General features: G+C 36.9%; 1 protein-coding gene across 1 annotated transcript in view; it reads left to right on the top strand.

The window, feature by feature from the left end:
• Positions 1–21,810, top strand: part of Ccdc85 (coiled-coil domain-containing protein 85) — a 208,710-nt gene that overhangs the window by 33,249 nt on the left and 153,651 nt on the right. The window lies entirely within an intron of this gene.

Raw genomic sequence — 21,810 nt, 5'->3', positions numbered from 1 at the left:
CCCTGAGTTTCTTGGAGAAAAAATCCGCTTGCCCGTTCCAGACATCAACTAACTTGGGAACCAGTCGAAAAAAAGCCTTAGAAAAATTTCCTCTAGTGGCTGACTAGATTTGAAACCAAGTCTACCTTCATGGGATGCTTAAGGGTCAAAGCTGTATAACTGAGAGGAGACTGACCAGGGCTTCTGACCTAATGTCCAATCCTCACCTTCTCATGGTGCACCCTGTTGGGTATCTACATAGATACTGAACGACAGAGGATGGGCTGGCAATTTGGGATTTAGACGACCAAATTCTTATTGACTTAAACCAAAATATAGAATGATGGTACAACATGACAGAATTTCATGCCGGCTGATGCGTCGCCTGGTTAAACAAGGCCCTGTTGTTTTCGTCAGGGAACCAGGGCAAACAGCGAAAAGTCAGCTACTGGAACAAATCCTAAAACGCACCCAAACTCAACATCACCAGAGTTCAAGATTGGTACTGTCAACATAAGAAGCCTGAATGGCAAAGAAATGGAGCTAGCTGAGGAATTGGATAAGTATCAGATCGACATAATAGGGGTAACTGAAATAAAAAAGGCAAAAACTGGTGAGATCTTTCTGAGCAATAAATACAAAATGTTATATTCAGGCAATGACAATCAAGGAAAAGAATGAGTAGCCATAGTAATCAACATTAAATACGAGGCTAATCTTGAATGGCAGGCACTCTCAAGTAGAGTGATGTGGGCAAATATCAGAATGGGGAACTAGACAATGAGACATATTTGTGCCTATGGTCCCACAGAAAGTTCTACTAAGGTAGAAGTGGAGGAATTTTTTGATGCTTTAGAGAAAGCAACTGACACAATGAAAAAGGAAAAGTTGGTCCTTGTTGAGGATCTAAATAGCAGAGTAGGAAATGATTGTCATACAAAAATATACTGGGAAAATTTGGAGAAAAGAGCAAAGCTAATAATAATGGCAAATACCTGTTGGATTTCTGCTTAGGACATGGACTAGTTATAACTAACACGATGTTCCAACATAAAAATGTGCACAAATTCACATGGAGAAGACGCAAGGAATAGGAAAAGTCTCATTGACTATGTTGTTATTGTTGATAGTGATATTTTCTCCCTGGTGCAGGACACCAGGTGTACAGGGGATTTGAAATTGGAAGTGTTCACCATTTAGTCTTGAGCAGGATAAAATTGAATTTCATATTGAAAAGAAGAACATGTAAGAAAGTTTTAAAGCGAATAAAAGTTGAACAGCTCTCAGATGTGAACTGTAGACTAAAATACACAAATATCATTCAAGAAAAAATGAAAGAGTTTGAGAACAGGAACCAGATTCAGTGGCAAGCCCTGAAGAAAACACCTCTCTGGCTGATTGATTCAGCCAGAGAGGCATGTGGTGAGGTTATCTGTAAGGATACAAAAATCAGAACTCCATGGTGGACACAGGAAGTTAAAGAGGCAGTGAAAGAAAAGAAGAAAGCATATCAAAAGTTCCTGGCAAATAACTCAGATTGTGCTCTTAGAGGAAATAGAGACAAATGTAAGAAAGCTAAACAAAAGACTTAGGAAGACTTTGGTAAGAATATAGAAAATAAATATCAAGAAGGTGGCAAGATATTCTGGAGGTTGTTGAAGAACTCAGAAATGGAGTTAAGAGTACTGTGAAAGGAATTAGAGATGATAAAGGTGACATGAAAATGGGAGAAATAGATATCCTTGAAGTATGGAGTAATTATTTTGAAAAATTGCTAAATGAAACAAGCAGTGATAACAGCACAGTGGTAAAAAGCACTCAACAGGCATGCAGTCAGGAATACATAACCATACTTGAAGTAGAAAAAGCCATCAAAAGCCTGAAAGGCAGCAGGAGTAGATGATATTCAACCAGAAATGCTCAAGTATGGAGGTATAAAAGTCTTACAGTGACTGCACTGCATAGTTGAGAGGGCCAGACGGATGGTTGTGTTTTCAGAGAGCTCCCGAAAGCTAAGTACAATTTTGAGTAAAAATTAGAATATAGGTTAAAATCATAAGGTAATATTGCCTAATTTTGGTAGCTTGTTGTGTCTGTGGGATTTTGGTGTGAATTACGTTATTTAATTTAGTATATAAAGTTACGTTTCATAGATTTGAATATGGCGCCAATGCGACGTAAGGTAATGGTGTCCAAAAATACGACGGCATTGTTCAAAAACTATAATGTGAGAGAGTTTGTCCAATGTGATGTGTGTGGGATGTATGCATTCCTGAATGAGGCTGGAATTTGGATTGAAAGTGATAGTGGTGGGAGAATGTGCAGAAAGTGTAAGCAAAGTGAGGAGTTGAAGTATGTGTCAGGTAGTGAGATAGTTATGGTTGAAGAAAGCCAGACTTGCCAGAATGTGAGTGAAAATAGTGGCTTGATAGAGAATTGTGATGTACAAGATGGCAATGAGAGCGGTGATCTAAGAAAGAGTGAAAGCAACCATACTGAGAGAGAAATTGGTTTAAATGATAAAAATAATGAGGAATTATTTGTAGGAAGTGAGATCGCTAGGTTGTGCGCAGTGATACAAAATGCGCAGCGGCAATTAGAGCACCTGCAAAACTCTTTTCAGAGTGATTCGGCTAACGTAAAAAAACAATGCAAGAATGAGAGAGTTTCTGAAATGAAGGAAAGAGTGTTGTATGGTGACTCGTTATTAAGAGGGGTGATAGATGGCAGTGTAACTAAATCGTACTTACCGGGATTAGAGTGCAAAAACAGAGGGTGAAAGAATTAATAATTGTGGCGGGTACGAATGAATTGAAAGGTGATAAATTTTTTATGAGAGATGACTTGAAAGTATTGTTAAAGGTAGCGAAAGAAAAGAGTGACAGAGTTAGAATGGTTAGTCTGTTGCCGCGGTATGACAGAGAGGAGTTTAGGAGGAGGGCCATAATCGCAAATGACATTATGCGTAGGTTATGCAGACGGTGTGGTGTGGAATTCGTGGACGTGTGGAATGAGTTTGAAGGGCGAAAGGACTTATACAAGATGGATGGCCTGCATTTGAATGGACTTGGTGTGCAGAGACTGGAAAGAGTGTTGCTGAATGAAGTGAAAATGGATGTACAAAACCAGGGAAACTAGAACTACCAAGGAGAGGGGGGGGGAATGGATATGCAGACATCAGTGAGACAGATGAGTGTAAGAATGTATATAATGTACCCGAGCCAGCACTAAGGACAAAAAATGGGAATGGGTCTTAGAATAAAGCATCAGTATAGGGGTGGGACTAAGGGATCACTGCATTTCATGTATACTAATGCCAGGAGTATTAGGAACAAGAAGGAAGAATTTTTGGCCTTGATTGGCTCTTCCTGGCCACAGGTTGTTGGTATTAGTGAAACATGGCTGACGGAAGAAGATATAGTTAGTGGGATAGAATGTGTAGGTTATAGTGTGTTTAGGAGAGACAGAGAGAATAAAATGGGGGAGGGGTATTATTGATGATAGCTGATGAACTGCAGCCAAGGAGAATTGAAGTTGTATCGCAGGATAGTGAAAGGAGCTCATTTGAGGCTATTTGGTGTGAGATTGAGACTGGCAGAATAAAATATACAGTTGGGTGCTGCTATAGACCAGGTGATGGAATAGATGGTGGAGATAGTATGCATAGGGAAATTGATGAAATGAGTGGAAGGAGGGTAATTATTATGGGGGATTTCAACTATGGTAACATTGATTGGAAGGAGGAGAGGACACATGTGAGGAAGGAAAAGGATTTTATTCAATTATTAAGGGATAACTATCTGAGACAGCATGTAATTGAAAATACTAGGGGTGTGAGAGTGCTTGACCTGGTATTAGCATCTGAGAATTTGACTGTAATGAATATGACCATGTTGCCACCTATTGGTGAGACTGATCATAAGGTCTTGACCTGGGAGGTGGCTAAAGGTGTGGAATTTTCGATTAAGACAGGGTATATGTGGAATTACCGTGCTGGCAAGTATGACAAGCGTAGGAGATTGCTTGGATCAGTGCCATGGCATGTACAACTGCAAGGGCTGGACGTCGATAGAGCATGGGAAGTGGTCAAGGAGCATTTACAGGAGGTAATGGCTGATTGTATACCTAGGGTCCGAATAGTAAAACAAGTAGGGGTTAAATGGATGAATAACACCATTAAGCTTGAGCTGCAAAAAAAGAAACAACTGTGGAGGGAATTTAAAGAAAGGGGTGACCTGCAGGCACACGAACGGTATAAAGTGCAGGCCAGAAAGGTAACGAGTGTGGTAAAAAAAGCAAAAGCGGATTATGAAAGGAAACTAGCTTTGCAAGCAAAAGAGAATCCCAAACAGTTCTTTCAATATGCTACAAGCAAGAAAAAAACTGTACACGGCAAAATGATTTTAAGGAATGACGATGGTAAGGAGGTCACTGAATCAGTCGATATAGTGGAGTTACTGAGCGCGCACTTTGCAAAAGCATATCATCCAGGTGGTGACATTGAAAAAATGAAGGAACCATTAGTTTATATGGGAATAGTGATGAATGAAGTGGAGGTGACTAGTCTATTACAGAACCTTAATATGAACACATCTGTGGGATTGGATGGTATACCGGCACAGGTCTTGCGTGAAGCGGCTAAAGAATTATTAGTGCCCTTGACCATGTTGTTTAATCTGAGTCTCAGGTCTGGTTTAGTCCCGAAAGTGTGGAAAGAGGGGAAAATAGTTTCACTGCATAAAGGAGGATCCAAGACTATGGTTGCAAATTACCGACCGATCAGCATATCAGGAGTCGTTGTCAAGGTCTTAGAGAAAGTAGTCAAGGGAAAAATACAGGAATGGATTGATGAAAACAAGATACTGTATAGGGGACAGCATGGCTTTGTGAAGGGTAGATCATGCTGCAGTAACTTGCTCAAGTTTTATAACAAGGTGACAGCTGAACTGGATAAGGGAAATGGGTTTACAGTGATACTGCTGGACCTGGCAAAGGCGTTTGACAGGATACCACATGGAATACTAATCCGTAAACTACAACATATGGGAATGGATATGGGGTTGGTGAGATGGATAGGTGGTTGGTTGATGGAGAGATATCAAAGAGTAGTTTATTCAGGAGTAGAGTCCAAAAGATGGCCTGTGACTAGTGGTGTGCCGCAGGGTTCTGTTCTTGGACCACTGCTGTTTAATCTGTTCATTAACGATATAGGGAAGGATCTAAGTGGAACAATTCATTTGTTCACTGATGATGCAAAGTTGGGTAGGGCAATAGTGAATGCAGAAGATGTCAAAGTCTTGCAGGATGACTTAGATAGATTGGAGTTCTGGGCTAAGGAGAATGGATGTCAATTTAATGTGACAAAATGTAAGTTTATGAATTTTGGGGTGAAAAGATTAGCAGCAGTATACCACATTGGTGGAACTGTATTCCAGAAGATTGATGAGGCCAGGGACTTGGGAGTGTTTGTGGATAGGGAGATGAAGTTTAGGGGGCACATTGCAAAAGTGGCTAAATCAGCTCATCAACTCACTTGGTTGTTGAAAAATACTTTGACGAGCAGAGACAAGCATGTTATTGTACCTCTGTACCGAGCCTTGATAAGACCTCATATTGACTACTGTGCCCAGATTTGGTCCCTTAGGTTTCTTATTGATGGGGAGGAGGTGGAGAGGATCCAGAGGCAAGTGACCAAGATGATAGCACGTCTATGGAATGAACCTTATGAGAACAGGTTGAAGATTTGTGGGTTGCAGAAATTAGTCGATAGGCAGAAAAGGGGAGATATGATTGAGACATTCAAAGTGCTAAAGGGTTTCTATAGGATTAATTCAGAGGATATTTTTGAGATCAGGACTGGTGGTGGGAGAACTAGGGGACATCTATGGAAGCTGGGCAAGAGTGAGGTTAGCAAAGGTGTTAGAGCTGGGTTCTTTACTTTTAGAGTGGTAAATGAGTGGAATAAGCTGCCAGTCTGTTGTGGGTGCTATGACAGTGAGTGAGTTCAAGGCAAGGTATGATAGATACTATGAGAATGTCATATAGTTGTGTGGACATGATGTTTAGGGCCTCCCTCGATGAGTCTAAGGACTCCTGGAGTCGCCCGAAATAATAATAATAATAGTTCAGAAGGCCTGGACAGAGGAACAAATTTCAAATGATTGGAACAGAGCTCTCATAGTACCAATATATAAAAAGGGAAATAAAACTGAATGTGAGAATTACATGGGAATATAACAAAGATCTGTATTTAAGTTTTGTAGATCTGGAAAAGGCATGTGACAAGGTGCCAAGAGAGAAGCTATTTAAAACACTACAGTTGTATGGTGTCAGTTGGTCATTATATCGAGCAATACTTAGTCTTTATTTGAGTTGTACAGTAAGTCAGCAGTTAGGATTGAAGGAAGTACAGGGAAATGGTTTAATGTTAATTCTGGTGTCAGACAAGGATGTACATTGTCCATTCTGTTATTCATTATCTTTATGGATCACATTATGAAAGAAAGTGGTATTAAACCTGATATCAAAATTGGAGATGTTAAAGTCAGCTCTTTGCTTTATGCAGATGATGTTATACTTCTAAATAAATCCGCTCCAAGTCTGCAAAATTTCCTGACTAAATTGAATAACTGTTGTAATAGATATGGTATAAAAGTCAGGAATAACAAGACAAAGACAACGAAAATTAGCAGAAGCATTGAAAATATTAACTGCATTGTGAATGGAGAACCTATAGAACAAGTAAAACATTTCAGCTACTTTTTTAGTGTATGATTTTTAGTGAAGATGGTAAATTAAATATGGAAATAGACAACAGAATCAACATAGTTGGTTTGGTAGGAAGCCAACTAAATAAATTTATATTTAATAAGAAAGAAATTAGTCAAAACACTAAATTAGCTGTATACAATAAAGTGTTCAAATCAGTTTTAACCTATGGATCTGAGAGCTAGGTCAGAAGTAAAAACCCTTGACCAAAGACTAGAGACAGCAGATATGAGATTCCTGAGAAAGATTAGGGGAGTGAACAGATGGCATCAATGGTAATATCATATTAAAAACGAGGATATTTGGAAAGAACTTGACATTGTCAGCATCCAGGAATGCGTTAACAGAGGTAATCTGAGGTGATATGATCACTTAAACGAAATGGGAGAGGAAAGATTAACAAAAGAAATGTTCTCTGCCAGGTTGGCAGTGAAAAGACCCAGAGGAAGACCAAGATATAGACGATATAGGTGGATTGATACAGTAAATGTGCCTTAGAAGATAGAAATATTAAGATCTGATAATGATAATGTTGGAGTCTTGACAGGTAACAGATTGATTTGAAGAAAAATTGTAGATAGGAAGTTAGTAATGATGTAATTTTTTCATGTAGTACTATCATATCCTGTACACCCCTTGAGGGTACATGTCAGGAATTTGATGACGATGATGATGTCTTCCTTCATGTGGTCAAGCATTGTGGTGTGCAAACACCTCATCCACTGAGTTACACAGGCTATGTTTTCAATAGAATATTTAAATGTAATTCACTGAATGCGATATACTAGACATTTCATGTCTAGTATATCGCATATCAAAGATACATATCGCTCCAATAATGCTATTCTAAATATTAATTCATTTTCATTAGCATACCCTTCTTGTTGCAGCAGTATGTGTTGGCTTAGTTTTTGTTGTTGATTTTGGAAAGTTGCTTAACAATTAAGGGTTAGTATGGCTGGTGAGAAATTTTGATTAATTAAAATCATTAACAAAATATTTTAACTTTTTGAATATTTTCACTTAACCTTAAGTGAAATATATCCTTAAATATTTCCCATCTTCTGAAATTTTAAGAAGTGTTAATTGTTTGCAAGTTTATTTCTATTTGTTATTTATTGTAAATATTTATCCTTTGTTTCTCTAACTACTTATATTCCAAATTTTGTTCCAAATTCCATGTACATATCAAAAACAGCCAGTTGTGAAGAAAGGTCAGAATGAACACCAAGCTGCCTCTGCTTTTGATGTTGACTCAAAATTTGCAGAACTATCTTTGCAGGATTTTTTTTCATTCCTAAATCGTCCCTAAATTTCATTCTTCTGTCATTAACTGTACACTTAATCGTCTCTCAGACCAAACTAATTGCCACACCCTTTCTACATTTTCACATGTTGATGAGTTTGTGGTTACCCATTTCTTTCATCATTTCATGTTTTCCCATCACTCTTTAAATCTCTTATGCCTCATATACACTAGACTTTTTTTCATGGAATCATTACCATAAACCACTCACAACGTCTAGACATTCGCTTGTATTTTTGCCTAACTTGGCAAAAAAAACTTAAAAAAAACCTTTGCACTGTTCTGAATTCACTTGTTTTTCTGCAAAAAGCAACAATGCACATGCAAATCATGCAATTCTACCACAGCTTGCCCACTGCTAGCTTGATTGTTTTGATGCTATTCAAGGCAGTAGCATAGACATGTCCAAACATCACAGTTGCATGGTTCTGCCTGATTCACCATACATGGTAGTATGAGACCATTCCAAGGAATTTGTTACACCTGTGTGTGTGTGTGTATTCCTCTGATAGGATGGATTAATTAATTTGTCAAAATGATTTTAACTGTAGGTGTTATGGTAATTCTTAATTGATATGATATTAATATCATATCAATTAAGAAAGTCCTGCCATTTGATAAGAGATCTTTGAATAATGTAAATTTATCATAGATCTAATAGTTCTTGTGAAAATGATGGAAATATTGACAGTTGAAAATTCCACTCGAGCAATTTTAAACTGTATTGATTTGATGCTACAGTATTGTAAGTGAACATTTATAAAAGTTTGCTAACACAGTGTCTATGTTGTTATGCAGTAATAATGTCAAATTTCAAGACTGGTTAATGAAAGTTTTTTGACATGTATCAGCTCATTTTTATTGGCAAAGTGATTCAGAATGATAATTCCTCTCTGGCTTGATGAAATTTAATGAACTTTTGTATTTAAAATCACTATTAAAATTTTTATGTCAGTTTGATTTCACCATTTTAATAGCAACTTTATCCAAAACGAAATTCTTTCTATCCATATGCTGAAAATAGTTTTAGGTTCAACTGTTATAATTAATAGCATTATGATACATGTTATTGTAATCAATAGGGGGGGTAATCCTGTCGGCGCTGCCATTGCAAATATATGGTGTGTTTAATCCTGTCGGAACTGCACCATTCTAAATGGGGGGGAGAGTATTTATTTTATTTATTTATATATATCTTATTTTTATATCTTTCTTTTATTATCTTATATACTTTATTTATTCTCTTTATCCTATCTATTTTCTTTAAGTCTCTATCTTATCTCTTTATATCTCTGTATATATTTATATTCAATGCAACTTTTGTTATGTACTTCTAACTATTCTTCCTTATCGCTCTTGGGTATATCTTTAATATCTCCTTACGCTAAACTGCCTTCTGCACTTGCCTTCTTATTTTTCGAACACCAGAAAATTTATTTGATTAAAAGCTGCGCCACTGATGTTCATTTTCTATTAACAAGAAGTGTAAAATGCCAGTAGTTTTCCATTTATCCTCAGCATATCCCTAATTTAATTAGTATCTGCAGTCGTGGTCTACTATCTATCCTTTACTATCCTTTCTCCTGAGTTCCGCTAATAGGCTCTAATATTTTTTCGGAACAGTGCATCAAATAATTAAGAATCAGGCGACACTTATTTAATATTTAAACAACAAAATTTAATTCACATAAGACAAATTTACATTGCATTTTTAGTAATAGGAAAAAAATACATCTCAATTCAAATCTGCATAAATAAATTAGTTAAATTCCTGCATTTTACTCACACAAATCATATCACATAGTTAACTAATTTTCTTAATATAACATAAATCATTTATACCGAGAAATCGTACTTATTACTTAATTGTTAACTCTTATTCATTGAACACATAAACAATATCTTTTACACACAATTGCTCTTTTCTTTCTATGTTGGGAATATTCTATAGGCAAGTTTCACCAATTCAGCAAACAGTTACACTATGACTTAATTCAACTACAAATTCCTGACAATTAATTACTTTATATTCTTCAACTGTTAAATATGCCTATTTAGATCAGCCTCTGCTTTACAGTCCACTAATAAAAGTTCTCTTAAAAGCTCAAGAAAATTGAACAAACGGGTCAACTCACTTTATAGCTGTTACCCACTGTGCACTTGGCTTCGAACTGGACTTCTGTTCCCTTTTTCTTCCGTGTCAGGTTTTTCTCTCCCTCTTTATGTCAGCAATAGATTTATTGACACTTCTGGGGCGCTGTACTCGCCGCACTTCGGACGAAGATTGTTTGACGAAGAAGGCTTGTGGAATGCTTGCATGTGCGTTTGACTAACAGAGCAATTTCTTCCCTCTGGTTAACAGCTCCGGTGAAGACTCGTCAATTCGTCATCAAATATCTGCTTTGCCTGGCAGATCAGCTCCTCGTCATCTTTCTTTTAGATCACTGGCATGATTTCTCCTGAAGTCGCGTTCCCGATGACGTACATCTGACGGATAACTGCCGATGACCTCTGGATCACTGATGAAAATTTCTGGAACCGATGTTGCGATCTTTTCGCCAACGCCTTTTATTTGGTCACTTGCAAATCCTTGCATGGAGATATGTGACCCCTGAACATTTCAGTGAAATCCCTTGATCCTTTTCTCAGACTGACCCTTCCTTTGTTTTTCTCCAGCACTCCCTAAATCCTATTCGTTCTGACAACGGACATTCGTTTGAACCTTTTGTCGATCCACCTAGCACTGACCTTGAGCATCTTCATGTAGAACACACACAAAATTTGATGTCTTTACAAAGAGCTAAAAATATACTGTTTACTAGTGGCAAGGTATTGCCTTAATACTACACCTTCTAGAATATTCCCTTATTTGGCAGAGAGCATATACAATTCCCATTGGGATTATTTACATTTAAACAAACATCTATGTACAAATTACAAACTCTTACTGGGCTTGAGCGTCTTCATGTAGAACACACACAAAATTTATGACCTTGGTAAAATTTATGTAAAAATATTTAGACTTTTTGGAGCTATATAAATATTTTTACATTATTACAGGATGCAACTGCTTCACTGTCTGTAAACTTGAAATGTGCAAAATTAATTTTTCATTAAAAAAATAAAAATGATCCAAATGCCCCAGAAAAGAAGTATATTTGGCAACTTGACTCAATCTTCATAACAAATTTTAACACCTATCACAACACCAAACCAACTATAAATTATATATAAAAAAAGATGTTTATTAACTGGCTTATATTTTGCTGGATTTCAAACCAGTGTCTTCAGAGCACATTATATGTGTTTCAGTTAACACTCTCACAATATTTTTTCAAATAATACAACCATACTTGTTAAGGTTAGGAAAATGTTTCATAGCCATGGCTGACTCTAAAAAATAACCTTTCTGACCTGTAACAACGTCTATAAAGCACATTGATTTTCTTCCATCTAATCCTATATGAGAGACCGTCCAGAGCATAGTCTCCAGTCTAGACTTGCTATAATAATGGTAGTGAATGTATTTTTTATGTTCTCCAAGCAAATGTTAATAGATTTCCTGTCTGTCCATAGTAGGCTAAGTCACAGTCACATGGAACTTCATACACTGCAGGATATGTCAGGGGATAGAGTTTATCCTTAAGAGAGTGGATTAGAGTTGCTAATTTAGTATGGTTTGAATGTGGTGCAAAGTTTATATTTTATTAGTACTATGGTTATCTTTTCAGATATACTTCGGAAATAGGGAATAGGAATAGTGGTGTTTTGTTCTTGTGTGTTTGAGGAGGGAGAAGTAAGAGGGCCATGTAGTAGTTTATCTATTTTTGTAGGAGCTGTAGCCATTGGCCAGGAAAGTAGGGTGAAGATATTTAAGTTCGGTAGAAAGAGCTGCATCAGTAGAACAAATAGCCCTACCTCTGTGTGTAAGTGTTTTTTAAAATACCATACTGTTGGGCTGGATGATGATGGGATTGTTGATGTAGATATCTTTCTATGTGTATGTGTTGACTTTCTATAAATGAAAAAAAAAAAAAAGATAGTGAACCGTTAGAAAGCCAGAAATGTGCCAAGATAAGACAACAGTTCTTTTTCTACTGTGAAGTGAATCTGGGATGTTGGCTGTTTAGGTAAGTAACAAAAGAATCCAAGGTTTCTTGTCCATGAGGCCATATGGAAAATACACTCGGGTCTCTTTTTATGAGCATCTTTTTTATTATGCGGTTTTGAAGTTATGCATTGCATAAATTCAAAACTTATGTACTGTTGTACATAATGAACAGCGTGTTACAGCACATTCTGGCATAACGTGAGTAATGCATAAGCAGTGAGTGATCGTGAAGTTTAATTTTTCATGTGAGTAAGTATTTGTCTTTTCATCACTGTAAGTCTAAATTATGCTAATTTTTATTTTAAAGATTTAATTTAGGCCAATGGAGGAAAAAAAAAAAAAGCACCAAAGAAATTGCTTTTCTTTGGAAATGAAAATTGCAATTTTAGATCGCTTAGCAAAAGGAGAGGGCTCTATGGCGATTGGTAAGCATTTTAATTTAGGCGAACCTACTATAAGAGCAATTAAAAAGAATGAATTTGCAATAAGAAAATCTGTCATTTTTGGGCACAAAACTAAGTGATAAATTATCATTATACTCAAGAGACGCTTTATTAGAAAAAAAGGAACGAGCGTTCGTAATTTGGATTGAAGAATTAACTCAAAGAAGAATTCCTATAAGTGGTTATTTAATTAAACAAAAAGCTCTTCGGTTTTATGAACAGATGAAACAATTGGAGCCATCTACTTCCATTCCCAGGCTGATAAAGAATTTTTGGCTAGCAAAGAATGGCTGACCAGGTTTTTAAAAAGCAATGCACTTCATGATGTGAAGATTATAGGTGAGGTTGCAGCAGCAGATGAAGAAGCAGCCGAAAATTTTCAAGAGAAGTTAGCCAGAATTATTGAAGATGGTGGATATTGTTTTGATCAAGTGTTTAATGGTGACGAAACAGGATTTTTATTTTGGTAGAAAATGCCTAGTCGAACTTACATTGCAAACTATGAGAAAAAAGCAAGTGAGTTTAAAGCAAGCAAAGATCAAGTAGCATTGTTACTTTATAGCAATACATTAAGGGGTTGAATGTTGAAACCCTCTCCTAGTAAATAGATCTCTAAGACCCCGTGCTCTAAAAAGCAAAGATCTAAAAGAGCTGCCGGTACATTGGATGGCTAATACAAAGGCCTGGGTAACAACTGCTGTATTTACTGAATGGTTCAATAATTGCTTTGTACCAGAAGTGGAAACATAAATGAAGCAAAAAGCTCTGGATTTTAAAGTTTTATTAATTGTTGACAATCACCAAGTCATCCGCATTTAGAACATCCAAATATGCAGGTAGTGTTTTTTACATCCAATGCAACAAGCATTAATCAGCCATTAGATCAAGGCATAATTGCTACTTTTAAAAAATATTACGTTAAGCACACTTTTCAATTTATATTGGATAAAGTAGAAAATGAATCATTAACAGTAACTGATGTTCGGAAAAAAATTTTCTATTTCGGACTGCTTAAATCATTTTGCATCTGCTTTCAGTGAAATAAGACCACAAACTTTAAATGCCTGCTGGAAAGCAGCTTGGCCTGGATGTGTTGCAAAAAGTGTAACCATTCAAACATCTACATTATAAACTGAAATCATTACTTTGGCACATGAAATTGGTGGTGAAAGTTTTGATACATTTAGCTAGAATGATGTAGACGAATTGCTTGTGAATAATGCCTTAAGTGACAATGATATTATTGGATATCGATTAACTTTAGATATCGTCGAAGATCCAGGAAACGATAGTGAAGCGGAAGAAAAACCTGTCTCCCTCCCTGCAAATATAATTCAAGATCTTGAACTGTCCAATAAATTGGAAAATCATTTTCTTGTTAATGACACAAATTCTGAACAAGCCTTTAAATTCAAACCTGAGCTGAAGAACTGTATGTCTGGATATCGCAAGCTGTATAAAAATTAGTAAAATCATCATTGCAAAGTTTAATCACTGATTCATTGTCAGAAGAAAAAAAAATCAGCACGGAACAACGGTGAAGTTAATTCTGTTTGTGAAGAACCATTGCCTTTACCATACAGATCTGATGCACTGACTATTTCTTCTGGTGATGAAAGTGATTTCTCACCAGTTCACAAACGTTGCCGAATATTGTCTAATAGCGACAATAATTCTGATGAAAAAATGTAAAAAAAATTTTTACTTTTCATAAAGCTTTAAAACAAACTTAGGCATTCTTATTTCCCTGAATTTTTATAAACTTTTTTTATAGAGTTTTAAAAAATTATGGAGCATATCCCTAATTTTCCAACGTAAGTTAGGTCTTTTTTGTGCGATTTTTTATATGCGGTTTTCTGTGGAACGTATCTACTGCATAAAAAGAGACCCGACTGTACATTGTTGACAAAGTGTAACCACGCTAAGTGCTTGTATGTAGCTGTGGTAAGTATTTTGTTTTCAAAGTATTCCATGCCAGTCTGGTTGGCTGCGTGGTTGATGTATCCACTCTCCAGCCAAAAGGCTGTGGGTTCGAATCCCGCCATGGGTATGTATGTCTGTGATTGTCTGTGGAAATACCAGTGGTGGTGGTGGTGGTGGTGGTGGGAGGTAAATGGCGTTGGTGTAGTTGCAATTAGTTGTAGCTGTAGACAGAGAGCTGTAGAGCAGGTGCCTTCCCTTGATGAGCCTTTGGACTCCCTGGAGGTATCACGTAATAATAATAAAAAAAGTTAGCTGGGGGGGAACCATAGCAGTGCCATTAGTCTGTAGTTTTTTTCCTTTCCATGTAAAGTAACCTGCATGCATAGTAAATTTGAATAATTCGAAGATATCAAGGGGGAAATTATACTATTAATTCAAGAGTGTCTGGTGGTGGTACATTAGTAAATAAAGACATGACATCAAAACTAACCGTTATGTCTGTAATTTTAAGCATGTGATTATTAACTAGCGATTTGAAATGGACAGAATTTTTTATAAAAGTAGAGGAGTTGTCAGTAAAGGGGAAAGCAACTTAACTATTGAGCAAGTTTATAAGTAGAACTGCAAGGGAATGTTAGATTTGCAGAGTTTAGGTACCCCATGAAAATGGGGTAGTTTAACATGAACAGATTTTATTTTGTTGATTTCTTTGTACTAAGATGTCACTTTTTTGTTTTTTCAATAATTTATGGACTGCTTTCTTTTGAGGCATAGTGTGGTCGATCAATAATTTGGTAGGTAGAACTGTTACTTAGGAGATCCTGAGTTTTTTTGTAGTAATCCTCTTCATTCATGATAACTCTGGCATTAGCCTTGTTTGCTTTAGTAATTACAATATTTTTATTCTTACATAACTTTTTTTCTAAAGCAGCTATTTCATTTTGTGGTATATTACTTTTTGGTGGTTTAGATTTGTTTAGGATGCTAGCTGTGTCTTAAAGCACATTATTGGCTATTGAAGGTGGAAGATTGTAGATAAACTTTTCTATGTTTATTGTAATTTCTAGTTTGGGAATTTGCTCAGGCATAACAGCAAAGCTATGGTGACAACTGAGAACATTCTCAGCTTCTTCTGTGAATACCTGTGACGATAAATTTATGACCACATGATCTCGTTGAAGTTGTGATTGGAGCATAATAGGTTGGTGCTGTTCTAGGTTTCCAAATTTCTTGACGTTCCTGATTTTAACTTTTGTGAATTTTTTTCCCAAAACTTCAGAGATGTCCTATAGGACAGTCCACAGTTCAGGATTCAAAACATTAAATAGCTCTTCATGTACAGCAGTTATAGTGCTGCTTAACTTGGTAAGCTATGCAAGTAGCAGCAATTTGTTTACGTAGGAGCACTAAACTCACCCATCAGTAAATACACTGTTTGGAAAGAAGTCAACAGACACCATAGCGTGAGGAACAAACAGCCATTGTGCCTACCTTAATAAGATGTAGAGCCTCCTTTTGCTGAGATGACTGTGGCAATCCTATGGGACATACTTTCCAAGTATGATAGTGATCAATGGGAATAGGTATGTAATGAGGTCCTAGAGTTGTGGAGTGGATGTCCCACAGATCTTCAGTAGGATTGAGATCAGGACTCTGTGGGGGCCAGTAATGTTGTGGTGGTGTTCATGTCCACAACCATGCAGTTACAGCATCAGCCTTATGATACAGTGTATTGTCTTGCTGAAAGAGACAATGGTCAGTTCCATAGAAACACCACAAAGTAGGGAGTATTGCATTGTCCAGAATGTTTGGATATCTCTCAGAGTTCAATGTTTATGGCATGACAAACAGGTTTGAGGTCAAACCAGGAAAAACATGACTATACTGCCACCTCTGAATTTCATAGTTAGGGTTATGCACTCTGGTAAGAGATGTTCACTGAGCATCTGCCACATCCACACTCATCCATCTGCTTGGTAGAGGGTGTAGCATGATTTGTCACTCCATAACACAGCTGTCCAAGCTTCCATCCCACATACATGCTCTTTGCACCACTGAAGACGACACTGCATGCTGGTTCGGATAATGTTGGACTTGCATTTTATGGTCCTACCATGGAAACCCATGTTGTGAGCTTTGGTTCTGAATGTTTTTGTGATGTTCGACTGCAATGAAAATCTGCATTGCAGTCGATACCTGGAACTCTGCATTCAACCTGTTAGCCGATGAATGGCAGTTTTTACATATTATCCTTTGTAGCACCCCATGGTCACGTTCGGTGATGTTGTCCACTGCAGGTAGCACTTGCAGTTGAGTCTCTGCCATCCCATTTCAGTATGGTATCACTGATTGTTGACACGGGATGGCCCAGTTAGTCAACAATTTTCCTAACAGATAGTTCTGCAACATGGTATCCTATCACAATACCTATTTCAAAATAAATCTGTTAGTTCCCTTCTCACAACCATTTCATTCGGACACAGTTGCACTGACTTGGACACATTGTATTCCTCCAATTTCTACCGGCTACAAACATGACTTGTTACATGGTACAATGCATCTTGCCCATGGGAGTACAATTTTCAAGCAGTGTACAATTTGCCCTAATAATGGTGGAGAATGTAATTTTTAAGTTCTCTAAGTCAGATGGTAACAGATCTTTCTGTCTGTCCATGGTTTGCCAAGTCACATGGAACTTCATACTTAGTTTATCCTTTAAGAGCAGATCAGAGTTGCTAATTTAACATGTAGTATGAAGGTTATATTTTATTAGTGCTTTGGTTATCTTTTCAGATTCATTTATAGAAAATACAAGAAGATATCTACATAAACAATCGCATCATCATCCAGCCCAACAGTATGGCATTCTAAAACACTTCATACAGAGTTATGGCCATTTGTTCTGATAATGCAACTCTTTCTACCAAATTTAAATATCTTTGCAATACTTTCCTGGCCAGCAGCCACAGCTCTTACAAAATATATGAAATACCTACATGGCTCTCTTATTCCCCCTCTTCACACACACAAGAACAAAACCCCGCTATTCCTATTCCCTATGTCTGAGATACATCGGAAAATATAGCCAAAGTACTAATTAAATATAACCTTCACACTACATTCAAACCCTCATGTTAAATTACAAATCTGCTCTTGTAAGGATAACTTCGATCCCTTAGCATATCCTGGAGTGCATGAAGTTACATGTGACTTTGACTTGGCTTACTATGGACAGACAGAAAGATATGTGGCTCTTGCCTCCCAGCTTTGAGATGTTATTTCCCTATACCAACTCACACATATCTTTTGACCATCCATACCTATACTCAAGCCACCAGTGCCAATGTACTCCCATTTTCCTCAGTTTTGCTAATTTTCCCTGTGGTGTTCTTTCACATACATTTGGAAACTTGTATGGAAGTGTAAAGGTTTTTCCTCCTGGAAATGCGAGTCTTTCATTCACACACTGGCCTGAAATTCACACAATGGTGGAAATGCTTAATGAATATTCTGTCAGTGTATTTGTTGAGAGAACAGTGGCAATAGCCCCAAAAAGAAAAATTGAAAGTTAATAAACATGACGTTTGAGATGTCAAGAAAACTTGATTCTAATAAGATTATATAACTAAACAGGATATTGCCATGTATCTTAAGGATATGTGCGCAGGGAGACTAACAACATTCACTTGGATGTTCAATGAGTGTTCCAACAGGGAGAATTCCTGAGAAGTGTCACTGTATGAAAGGTGATCCAAAACAACCACACTAATCAACCAGTTAGTGTTAACTAGATTAAATATCTAGAAAGAATGGCATTACTAATTACTGTAACAAGGGGTAGTGAGTTATAGGACTATACTTGATAACAGTTTGACAACATCAGCCAAAAGTGATGCATATACAGCAATTTTTCTGAATTTTGAAAAGAGTGGTAGGTTGGTTGGTTGGTTGGTTGGTTGTTTTGGATTGGTGGCTGAAGCAACTCAAATCTGCTCTTGTAAGGATAACTTCGATCCCTTAGCATATCCTGGAGTGCATGAAGTTACATGTGACTTTGACTTGGCTTACTATGGACAGACAGAAAGATATGTGGCTCTTGCCTCCCAGCTTTGAGATGTTATTTCCCTATACCAACTCACACATATCTTTTGACCATCCATACCTATACTCAAGCCACCAGTGCCAATGTACTCCCATTTTCCTCAGTTTTGCTAATTTTCCCTGTGGTGTTCTTTCACATACATTTGGAAACTTGTATGGAAGTGTAAAGGTTTTTCCTCCTGGAAATGCGAGTCTTTCATTCACACACTGGCCTCATATCTTGAGTTGCTTCAGCCACCAATCCAAAACAACCAACCAACCAACCAACCTACCACTCTTTTCAAAATTCAGAAAAATTGCTGTATATGCATCACTTTTGGCTGATGTTGTCAAACTGTTATCAAGTATAGTCCTATAACTCACTACCCCTTGTTACAGTAATTAGTAATGCCATTCTTTCTAGATATTTAATCTAGTTAACACTAACTGGTTGATCAGTGTGGTTGTTTTGGATCACCTTTCATACAGTGACACTTCTCAGGAATTCTCCCTGTTGGAACACTCATTGAACATCCAAGTGAATGTTGTTAGTCTCCCTGCGCACATATCCTTAAGATACATGGCAATATCCTGTTTAGTTATATAATCTTATTAGAATCAAGTTTTCTTGACATCTCAAACGTCGTGTTTATTAACTTTCAATTTTTCTTTTTGGGGCTATTGCCACTGTTCTCTCAACAAATACACTGACAGAATATTCATTAAGCATTTCCACCATGTTGTTTGCTGCTGTTACCCTAGCATCCTCTCCAGTAATCATATTTTTTTATTCCCCTCCCCCTACATTCACTCTTCATTTTGTGGCCACAAAACTGAAAAAAAAAAAAAACATCTTGGCATTACCCATTCTGTCAGGTTCTTTTCATATTCATTTTATCCTTCCTTGCCACACCTGTGACTTTCTTTGCCTATGATTTATACTTTTAACTGTTTTTCTGCTTATTCATCTTCTTCCTCTGATCTTATTATTCATCAGTTTTATGCCTACTCTTTTATCTTTCTAACTTTAGTTCTACTGCAGTCTGACATGGATGATTTCAAAAATGATCTTGAGCTTAACCCCCCTCAGGTGCTTTGAATCTGCTTCCCACATAGTCACTCATGGCATACCTTCAGCTGCCCCCTTAACTTTTTATAATCTGTCATAATCAGTTTTCCACTTATCTCTCATATCTCTGGAGAATGCATTTGTCTGGTCACCTCTTATGTCAAATATATGATAACTTCACCCACCCACAGGAGATGGCATAGATATCTCATTTATTATCACATCCTTCACACTTTATCAAAGATAAATGTCTCTTGTTCCCTCCATAATATGCTGTACTATATAATGCTCACTGAGCAACTGCAGAAACTCACCATTCCTACTTTACATGCTAAACCTATCTCTATCTGCATAGCCATGCCTTAGCAACAGCCCACCATATACTGTATCCTGTTCACTACAGTTTCATGCCATACGTCTTCAAAAAAATTGTCAGCATTGTCTTAGATGACACATTGCTAAGGTGTCCAAGATTGCACATAGGATTACTTGGTTGTTGAGGAACACACTGACATCCAGAGATAAAGAGGTTATTATTCCCCTTTACAAAGCATTGATACGTCCACATTTAGATTACTGTGCTCAGGTCTGGTCACCTGGATTCCTTGGAGATGAGGAGGCTGTGGAGAGGGTTCAGAGAAGAGTGACCAAGTTGGTGAGTGATATAAAAAATGCTCCCTACATTGATAGATTGAGAGCTTGTGGATTGCAGAGATTGGTTGATAGGAGAAGAAGAGGGGATATGATAGAAACATTCAAATTACTAAAAGGTTTTTATAGGATTGATGCATGGGAAATGTTTCAGCTGTGTGATATATATGGAAGAACAAGAGGTCATCTCTGGAAATTAAAGAAGAGTGTGGTTAACAAAGGTGTCAGAACAAGGTTTTTTGCCTGGAGGGTGGTGAATGAGTGGAATTCATTGCCTGACTTAGTTGTGAGCTCTTCGTCTGTAAATGAATTCAAGAAGAGATATGACAGATATTGTTTTGCTAGTTTGGGTCTCCCGCGATGAGTCTGCTGACTCCATGGAGATACCCGTAATAATAATAATAATGAACTCTAAGAAAACACAATGCATCTATTCTCATTAAGAATACTCCTTTTCCCTAATTTTTAGTTCTTTTTTATTCTCCTTGCCCAAAATACTAAATCCTCTAATTCTATTCCTGTCAACTTATTCTTTTCATTCAGACACTCTCACTTCTGCCTGTAATCAATCATGGTTGAAATGACTTTAGCTACAGATTCTTTATTCATGATACTTATTGCATATATAAATAAATATTAACCCCCCCCCTCTATCTTCAGACTTATATGTGCTAAACAATTATCTACCAAAGTTTATTTGACCATCTTTAGCCTTATCTGATCCACGTTCTTTGCCATTTCGCTCATCTAAGCATTGATTTTTGGTTCTCTTTGAATCATTGTCATCTCTGCAGTCATATCTTTTTTGCTTAACATTCTCTGTAATATTCTAACTAGTTACACTTTTACCATAACTCTCCCTGAATCAATCTCCTTTCCCTCACCCAACAGGAATCACTGCAAACCTTCGCATTCTTGCTGTAATGCAATCCTCTTTTGTCATGTAATTCCCTTTTCTCCTCATATTTTTCTCACACATCCACAAACTCCATCCCTCTCCCTGCACATTCTAGTCATAATACAGTGTATAGTCATAATTATATGCATACAAGTGGACAAAATCAATCTAATAGATGCTTACATGCTGTTTTCAAAATGCATCTGAAAGTTTTAAAAAATTATAAGTAATAGATATTTTTCAAATAGTATGGTAAAAGAAAGAATATAAAAACAAAAAATAATTAGCAAATTGACCAATGTTTATTTAATATGAAGGTAAAAATTTCAAAGAAATTTTTACCTAGAAATATAAATACCATTGTTACTGTTTGAAACATGTAGAATTAATTAGTTCACATCCCTTAATGGTTTGTTGTGCAAATGTGTACAGCTTTAGAGTTAAATAGTCTTATTATAGTGAAATATGTCAATATGGTCTATTTTCATTATCTTCTTCTTCTGGTTCCCATCTGCCATACGGCCGGGGGAGGGTAGCTATATGCTACCATTCTAGGGATAGATGATTATGAGCAAGGTGGTT

This window comes from Typopeltis vanoorti, chromosome 10 (assembly GCF_054136105.1).
Source record: "Typopeltis vanoorti isolate ZY-2024b chromosome 10, IOZ_Tvanoo_1.0, whole genome shotgun sequence".
NCBI classification, from domain to species: Eukaryota; Metazoa; Arthropoda; class Arachnida; order Uropygi; family Thelyphonidae; genus Typopeltis; species Typopeltis vanoorti.
Note: the sequence above shows the minus strand (reverse complement) of the source record. Positions and strands in the feature narration are given on the sequence as shown.